The sequence below is a fragment of the Maniola jurtina genome, chromosome 14, assembly GCF_905333055.1.
Source record: "Maniola jurtina chromosome 14, ilManJurt1.1, whole genome shotgun sequence".
Lineage (NCBI taxonomy): Eukaryota > Metazoa > Arthropoda > Insecta > Lepidoptera > Nymphalidae > Maniola > Maniola jurtina.
The window spans coordinates 3,459,698-3,469,882 of NC_060042.1; the positions used below are offsets into that span (position 1 = coordinate 3,459,698).

Consider the following 10,185-nt stretch of genomic DNA (forward strand, 5'->3'; position numbering starts at 1 on the left):
GGCTTGCAGACCATACGTACTAACTACTAGCCCTAAGCGCAGGGCTGCACATATTTCCATCACGCGTTCTTAAAATCAAAATCAAAACTTATAAGTTCACGTAGGACAACTAGTGTCGCTTATGCTATGTCCATGACTCTATCACTGTTTCGGAATGCAGATTCGATTGAGAAGAGCCGGCAAGAAACTCATCAGTTGATGTTTTCAAATCATAAAAATTACAATATGTAATAATACAACTAGTAACTACTTACTACACTATCTTCTGATCAACTGGAAGGAATCCATCAATAAAATTATTGTACAATATAATCAGAATGGTCTGTGTGACCAAGCCCTTAATCTATGACTACAACACTTCGTTTCACACATATTGTATTGTTGTTGAAATTGCAATCACACAAGTGCGATAAATTAAAACTGAATAAACATTTGTCGTGACAGGGTAATGCATTTTTGTACTAGGTACGTAATAGTTTCATGGAATTGCAACAGTGTTTTTTGTAGCACTATTGATAATCCAGGCTAATGATTGAGTTGGTAGGCATTTCAATATATAGAATCAAAACAAATTATTATGCTGCAACTACCATTACAAAATAATAAGTAGGTAACTATCGCCAGCCAGGTAACCTCCCAGTGTGCCTGGATGCTGCTGGTCCCTTTTGGATGCGTCCGAGGGGAAGAGCAGTGTTCGGGCCGGTGCGCCCCGGTAACATGGCTAATAATTTCTCTTCGGAGATATTGTTGGCTATGGCTAATGACCTGGCAGGGGGGGAGGTTTCTCCGCGTGTCCCTCTGACTAGCAGAGGGCACAGTGGACGAAGCGGAGGATGGGACGCGGGCGACGTGCGCGTCCCAAGGTCGGGGGACGCACTTCGTTGGTGCGTCCCGGAGGTGCGGTGGTGGGGACCGAGCAGGTCCCCGGTGGAGGGTCTGCCTTGGCAGACGTCGCTGGCTGGGTCGCGGTTATTTGCTTCGGCCGTTCCCGTGACCCAGTCGCCAGGCGACGCGCAGTAGCGCCGCTGGGGTTTAGTGGGTATTCCGGTCGCCTCTCGGCCGGCGAGTCCCACATACCCTCCCTCAGCTGGCTGGCTGCCTCAGGGCTGGCTGGCTAGCTTCCGGGGGGGATGCGTAAATGCATTCCCCAGCATCAACAAAAATAAAAAAAGTAGGTAACAATTGTAAGTAGAATAATATATTAATATATTAAAAAATCTTCGGGAACTTTTTGATTTTCCAACATAAAAAGTAGCTAATGTCAAACTATACCTACCTAACCATGTCAATGTGTTGCCCCGTTGGGAGGTGAAAAAAGGACAAGCCAATAGACGAACAAAAAGACACACTTTCGTATTTATAATATGGGTAAGTACCTATTGATTTAGGTAGATAATAATTGACAATCAAAAGATGTGTAAAATGGTGCCTGTTAAAAAAAGACTTTGAATGTCTGAATAACCTTGCTGTGATTGTCACATACAGACAAACAGAAACTAAATGGGTATAATATATTTTAAGTAAGCAACTAGGTATAGTACCCAGACGGAATCCTAGAAATTCTAAAACTATGTTTAGTATTAAAGCGAAGTGAAGACTAATTAAAAAGTAAAACTTATTTCACGCTAAGCACACGTAATTGCACCCTCAAGATGTAGCTTTCCACAGATTTGTAGCGGAGAGAGAAAATTGGAAAAAGAAGGGAGTGGAAGCGCGTTCCGAACTTGGTCCCTAAGTAGATTTTCCAATTTGAAACTCGTTACAGACGGAGAATCTTTGCTGCGCTGCTAATTTACAACATACGATCTTTTAAACTACTTATTATATTATTTTAAATTAAATAGGAACTTGCTGGTTTTCTGAAATACATAATCATAATGTGTAGTTTACGTTGAAGACTTGAGTTTTCTACATTTATAACTGAACAAGGCGCTTTATTCTATGAAAACCAAAACTCTTGAAAATTTCCTGGGTGCTTATTTTAAATTTGTCTTTGATTTTGACCTTGAATCTCTGAATATTCCTTGCCGTGGTTATGCCATACAGATAAGCAAAAACTAAGTGAGTACAATAGATAACCTTTACCTAAAGCATAAAGGCAAGCATACCTATACGGAATCCTAGAAGTTCTACACCTATTATTTTTGAAGACTAATAATTAAAAAGAAAAACTTTTTTCAGACTAACTACACATAATTGCACCCTCAAGATGTAGGTTTCCACAGATTTGTAGCGGAGAAAGAAAATTGGAAAAAGAAGGGAGTGGAAGCGCGTTCCGAACTTGGTCCCTAAGTAGATTTTCCAATTTGAAACTCGTTACAGACGGAGAATCTTTGCTGCGCTGCTAATTTACCACATACGATCTTTTAAACTACTATATTATTTTAAATTAAATAGGAACTTGCTGGTTTTCTGAAATACATAATCATAATGTGTAGTTTACGTTGAAGACTTGAGTTTTCTACCTTTATAACTGAACAAGGCGCTTTATTCTATGAAAACCAAAACTCTCGTAAAATTTCCTGGGTGCATATTTTAAATTTGTCTTTGATTTTGACCTCGAATCTCTGAATATTCCTTGCCGTGGTTATGCCATACAGATAAGCAGAAACTAAGTGAGTACAATAGATATACTTTACCTAAAGCATAAAGGTAAGCATACCTATACGGAATCCTAGAAGTTCTACACCTATTATTTTTGAAGACTAATAATTAAAAAGAAAAACTTTTTTCAGACTAACTACACATAATTGCACCCTCAAGATGTAGGTTTCCACAGATTTGTAGCGGAGAAAGAAAATTGGAAAAAGAAGGGAGTGGAAGCGCGTTCCGAACTTGGTCCCTAAGTAGATTTTCCAATTTGAAACTCGTTACAGACGGAGAATCTTTGCTGCGCTGCTAATTTACAATGTACGACCTTTTATTTAAACTATTATTTTACTTATTTTCTGAAATACTGATTAATGACGTGTCTACGTTAAAGATTTGAGTTTTCTACTTCTGAAAAAGCCATGCCATTCCATGCAATCTAAAGATTTACGGCATTCTGCAATTCTCTGTTGGCATACCTGTACAAGATATGCGAAGAGAAAAGAGGTACTTACTTACTTAAAACCCAAAAAAATTACTGCAGTCTTAAACTTATTTCCTTATTAAAGTTTCAGTATATCCATGATGCACGATATCTATTTCAAAAGAGACTACGACAGGCATTACTAAAGATTTCTTGATTACATTCATTTTTGTGTTAGGTAATTCATTTAATCTATGACCTAGGTTCCTTGCTTTATTCCAACTTCACTAACTGTGACTTTGGCGATTATTTAGGTTTTAAATGGTGTTTTTTACGCTCTGAATCGTGAAGAAATCGTGTCGTATACGCCACTAATATACAAAATACTACCGAAGTCCTTTTCACTTGAACTTAGAAGAGGATTTATTGGTGAACTTCGGTGAACTTTGCGGGAGACGGATGAAAATTGTCAGCAAGAGTTATTTATTGTGAAGTTTGCACGGAACTCTTAAGCCAAAGAGTAAAATATGAATTAAGATAACAATACAAAACATAAATAACTTACCGATACCCACAACATACCTAACAACAGACGTACCTACATACTTATCTTATTTGTAGAAACCAGACAAAATTATCTATTTGTAAACGACAGCCTGATTTTACCTACCTACTTTATTTTACACGACGCGGTGACGCGACGCATGCCTAGACCTTCTTTTATTCTAACTTTACTAAGTTAGGTAAATACCAATTACTAGAACCTAAATAGGTCGGTAATGTAAAAATGACGGCATTAATTGGTATTTTTTCCACTATATTACGCCTAGATATAGGTATTAACCAATACACTTAAATAAAATAGACGTATTTTTTCAATTCAACTCTTCACCTCTGATTTCGCTAATAGGTGAGCGTCTGTCATTTAGAAGCTTTGGAAAATGTTTCAGCGGACTTTTTTTTCTATAAATAGTCGCGAGACATAAGTTTAAGTAAAAGCTTAAATGGCAAAGGAAAGTGATAGTTCCCCTTTTCCATTACAGTTTTTCACCTCCTTTGAAAGTGCTAATCTCTGTACTTACCCACTATTTTATTTCAAGTTTTTACGAACCGTTTTTCAGCATATTCGGTAACTGTAATATTAGCTAAGTTTCACTTGTTTTTTCCTTACTTTATTTCCACTGTTAGTTTCCGAAAAAAAACATACAAAGCTAACGCGAGACACAGTGGCGTGCAGGCCATAGAGGCATAAAAGTACTGCTTACCTTAGGAGAACTAACTCAACGTTCATTGTTTATTAATTCGTCAAGAAATAGGAATCTACCTAAATAATGCTTACCCTGGCTTCACACCTTGTGCACGCCACTGGCGAGACACAAGTTTGAGTAAAAGCTTAAATGTCAAAGGAAAGTGATAGTTCCCCCTTTCCATTACAGTTCCATTACAGTTTTTTGACGTCATTTGTCAAGTTATCGCCGGTGCCCGTAACTCGGCGTGCATAACCACGTCGCTAACGAGCGCGCCAGTAATTGGCGATATGAAATGACGCCATCATCCTCATTTACGAGTCATCGGGGCCAATCAATCGAGGTGTCGCCGGCCACAGAGTACATACGGTGCAGACAGGCTCTGCAATAATAAAGTTTTTTTTTCCTTCTATTCCAACAGCCTGTATACGTCCACAGCTGGACATAGGCCTTTCCATTCCAATAAAACGATTACGAATACCTAATGTTAAGCAGGTAAGTAGTGGTGTGCAAATGTAACAGGAATAACAATGTGAGGGTGCATTTTTAATCCATATCCATACTATCAATGCTATAATCTATGCTTACTAATATTATAAAGAGTTTTGTAAAAGTTTGTAAGTTTGTTTGTAAGGGGTAATCTCTGGAATTACTGAAGCGATTTTGAAAATTCTTCCACCAAGAGAAAGCTACGTTATTTCTGAGTAACATGAGCTTCTTCTTCTTCTCTCTCTGGGCTGGTTTCCGCACTTAAACGTTTCCGTCTGTCTAAGACATAAAGCTAAATAAAACATAAGCTGTATTTTATTTAAACAAAATTAGAGATCTTTACAAAAATTGCCCGTATGAAGCCGGGGCGGGTCGCTAGTATTACATATACTTATCTAAAAGTGTGTGTGTCTGTGTGTACCCATGAATTTATGTATGCAACTCGAGATACTTTTTATTCCGGGAAGAATACTGCAGGATTTAAAAAAATCTAAGCCTGCTTATTATCTTATAACAGAAACGTACCTATACCTATTCGGGTAAAGCTATTTCACCTAGATTAATCAATAATATAATCAGTAATAGGTAGTTAGACTGTAAATACCTAGAATGTTCGATAATATTTAGATATCATATTATTGGTACCTCTACCTACCTACGCACCTAAAATATGTGAAGAGAGCACAAAAAGTTTTTTCTCTGTCATTAGTCTCTAGCCATTGCTTTATTATCTATCCAAATGAAACTCTGAAGCATAGCTAATCTATAAGTTGATGAATAAATAAACCACTTTATTGAACATCTACTTAAATAATATACTTACTTGATATAATAGGTGTAATGGCTAACCACAGATATCAAACGCCAGTCATGGAGGAGCAATCGATCTATCGACTTCCGCCACTTAGCGCTGTTTGTTATGTCGCTAACTCCATTAGTGCACAGGAACTAGCTCTTCATATTGCTATAGGTACTATCTTCTAACCAGGAGGGATGATGTTTGTTCCGATTCATCACCCATAGTCATAGATACCTATTACCTAATGCTTTAATTATAGAGCAGGGTCCTATAGATACCTACTTAGACTGAAATCTATAGAGCGTACCTACTTTAAAACTTTGCTCTTTTGTTCTCTCCGTCACTCACTCTATACAATCGTAGTTCCAATTTCATTTGAATACTAGCTGATGCCCGCGACTTCGTTCGCGTGGATGTATGTTTTTTAAAATTCCCGTGGGAACTCTTTGATTTTCCGGGATAAAAAGTAGCCTATGTGCTAATCCAGGGTATAATCTATCTCCATTCTAAATTTCAGCCCAATCCGTCCCGTAGTTTTTGCGTGAAGGAGTAACAAACATACACACATACACACACACACACACACACACACACACACACATACAAACTTTCTCCTTTATAATATTAGTGTGATTAAGCAACCAAAGTCCATGAAATTTTGCAGACATATTCCAGAAACTAATATCTGTGCCTGTGGTGTTTTAGATTTTTCTAAAAATATGTAGTTTTAAAATTACAGGGGCTCAAAGATTTGTATGTAAATTTTTAAGATCGCGTAACTTTGAAACCGAATATTTTAACAGAAATCTGGAAAAACTACAGGCATAGATTTAAAATAAAATCGGTTCATTAGTTTAGGAGCTACGATGCCACAGACAGATATACAGATACCTACACACGTCAAACTTATAACACCCCTCTTTTTGGGTCGGGGGTTAATAAACATACTTATGTGGGTCCGAAATAAAATCTCATTGGTTTATTTATTATATACCTCTGACATACACCCATCTCATTTTAACTCTAAGCAAACTTAAACTCTTTACATCCCTATTCTCAAATCTCAGCCTCAAAGAGTGAGCCTTTTAAAATTCCGTTGTGTTACGGCCGTTGTTGCGCCTGATTGCACCACCGCGCACCGGCACTGCCTCCATCCCCAGTTGTTTTTATTTATTTTCTCTAGTCGCACGGCTGGACCTGAAAAATTGCATGGGAAATCTTATCTTGGGTAGGCTTCAATTTAATTTTTATATTTATGTATATGTTTTATATACCTATAGAGAATGGAGTACCCATTCTCTAGACAGATACTCCTTACTCTTGTAACATATTACAAGAGTAAGGATTATGTATTGGCTGTACGAGTAAACATTTTTCATCATCATCGTCATCAGCCTGGGATCGTCCACTGTCGGATATAGGCCTTCCCTAAAGAACGCCACCACACCCGGTCCTCAGCCTTCCTCATCCAGCCACTTCCCACCAGCCGCTTTATATCGTCAGTCCATCGTACTGGAGGGTGTCCCACACTACGCTTGCTTATACGCGATCTCCACTCAAGGACTTTCCGGCTCCAACCGCCATCACCTCTACGACAGGCATGGCCTGTCCACTGCCACTTCAGCTTGCTGATAGTTTTGGCTATGTCAGTAACCTTGGTTCTCCTGCGGAACTCTTCATTTCGGATCTTATCCCTCAGGGTGAAAATTTAATGAAACTAAATCCAAATATGTACATTCTCTGAAACAGTAAAGTTAAAAAGCTCAGATTCTGGTACCTACGTGAGAAAAGTCGCCATGGCTTTTAACAAGCTTATGATTAAAGAATATAGAAAAAAACGTATAAAACCAAAATTTCTCATCGCTTGGGTAAAAATACCGCTTCTGTAAGTTAAAAAGATAAGAAAAATGTACCCGTCAAAGCAGCACCTTAAAACTTTCTCCCTAATGAAAATTAATGTACTTACAGTTAAAGTAAACATTTGAAATCCGATTGAAAAAATATAATCTTCAAAAAGCGTAGAGGTGTCATGCCATCTAGAGGTGTCAAAACGTCCCATATTATACCTAATGCAAAAACGATTTACATTTAGCCCTAATTCACACGAGCGTTAAAAAGCGTTGCGTGCGCTGACAATACAAAGTGCGCGTTAAAAAAGCGTTAACGTGTCAACGATACTTGGGAATGTAGTTGTTCTATTTGAACGCTTTTTTAACGGACGTTAAAAAAGCTCTCCTGCGAATGAGGCCTTACAATGCCACGAACATATTAAGATTGATGGCACTGTATAACTAAAATTGTAGTTACTTTTGACATAACAGTAATTGACACATAGAGCAAATATGGCGAGTCTTTTCTCAAAATTAATGTACAATTAAATATATCGTCATCTTTATATAACAAGATTAAAAATGTAAGATACAAATGTTGAAGCGAAGCTTTTTAATGCTCGGTTTGGATAGGATACGAATGAAACACCACATTGGCTGTGCAGCGGTTTCGTCTATACCTACTAATACTTATTAAAAAAAAAAATAAGATTTGTTTGTCTGTAATCTATAAACTCTGAAACTACTGATACGATTTTAATTATTCTTTCAGTATCTACTAGCAAGTTACTTTTGAATTTTGTAGCTGTCCATCAGAAAATTGTTTATTGTGTAAGAAAGAAGCTTCACTTCTGGTGTGTGCCTATGACATCTCATGGCTTTTTATTAGTCCCAGGACTATCATGGATGTGGGTGCGTTTTTGATGCGTGATGTGGCGTGATACCTCATACAAGTAGCTGCATCTCTATGTTCTAGGTATAACTCAAAGCAAACACACAGACACCATTAATTGGGGTGGTCGGTTAAGCTCAATGACGGTAAATGAGCAAAACCACAACATGCTAAAATGGCGCTGCCCGCCTCACCATTATATTGATTTCGACGCCATTAAAGCGGACCGGAAATTAAAAAGAAATAAAAACATATTGCTTTCCCGCGCGTCCCGAACTTATCCAATTTGTTCATGTTCCGTTCCAAGCTTCGGTATTTTTGGATAATCGAATACGACCGACACGATTTTTAACGACCACCTAAATGTCAACTTTAAACTTTTCTCGTAAAGTTTATTTTCGTTTGGCCGTTGTTTCGATAAAATTCGTAACATTATGTCGATCAGAATATAGGGTAGGTAGATTTTATTTGGCATGCCATTATTGTCAGCGTGATATGATTATTATATTATCGGGCGATAAACGAGCATAAAAAAGATATATCGCGCCGGGCAATCATGCAGGATTATGACGTCATTACACCTATTACTGAGTTTCGTATTTTATCGGGTTTGCTCTACTAATTAGGTTTCTGATGTGTAGGGAGACGATAAATCTTGCTTTTGAGGCTTAGGAGAGGATCAAGCTGTGGTAATGGGATTTTGGTTATAGGTGCCTAGACTTACTTCATGTACGTCTGATGTAGATGGATATGAAGTGCCTAATTATAGTTACTTAACTACAATGTTACTGAGTATATACGTATCTTTATGCGTGGATGAAGTAAAATAAAAGTAAAAAGTTAAATAAGGAAGTAACGCGAAAGTTATTTCCTTTTAAAAAAATGATTTAGTTACTTACTTCTTTTGGAATTCATATACCTACCTATTATCCAGAGATAGGTATACACAAGAAATCGCTAGACATTTGCTAAGAGTGAAGAAGTTGGTACACTCTTTTTGAAAAATATCTTCGTGGTTAGAAAAATTTGTAGATTCATTTACCTAAGCGTCATTCAGAAAAAGCAGGCATTATCTTAATAATTATAACAAATTATTGGAATGTCCTCCCAAAACCTACGCAAAGCACACAGGTTCAACGCGTAGTTGATTCAAAGATACTTTTCATTTGTCTATACTTACAGACAAAATGGTAGGAATCCTAATGACTACCTGTAAAGGTAATTAAAACTATAGAATAGATACCTTTAACAGATTAGTAAATAAGTATGTTTGTTTTTTCTGCTATTAGATAAGTAATGTTAAATTCTATGACAGTTTGATTTGCATGGTGTCAAAGATAATACCCAACAATTCTTTCAGCATATTGTCGGCAATGGATGACTGAAGAGGTACATGTGAAACGCATTAGCCGATAATCGTCTAATGGATCTCAAATATTTGTATAACGTTATCGCTGAGTACGGTAGATCGCGAATCGCTATCAGTATTGCCTTTTAACAATAATCCTTTTAATTTATCGTTTATTGTTTTGGCTTCAGGCACTTATAATCAGGTTTCCCCTCAACTTTTATAGAATAGCTGAATAGAATGTATTTTTATTCAAGTAAACTTTTACAAGTGCTTTATTTTAATAGAGGTAAGTAGGTACCTTCAAGTCAAGAGTGAATAGGTAAGCATCTTCTAGGTAAGCGCACTCCATTTTAGGCTGCATCATCACTTACCAGCAAATCTGATTGCAGCCAAGCGCTATAGTCTATAAATTTTTAAAAAGGCCCACTTGCACAAAAACTCTGATTTAGTTAAATTTTTAGTGCTGTTACTTCTTGGCAACCACATAATGCCCTTGCCAAAAAGTGAATTGTGGGGCCTAGTCTTAGAAATTGGTACGGCGAATACGAGTAGCCTAGATAACCAC

At 37.3% G+C, this 10,185-nt stretch overlaps 1 long non-coding RNA gene across 1 annotated transcript in view; it reads left to right on the forward strand.

The window, feature by feature from the left end:
- The window catches only part of LOC123871914, a 575,184-nt gene that overhangs the window by 314,741 nt on the left and 250,258 nt on the right, over positions 1-10,185 (forward strand). The gene's annotated exons all lie outside the window — the stretch shown is intronic.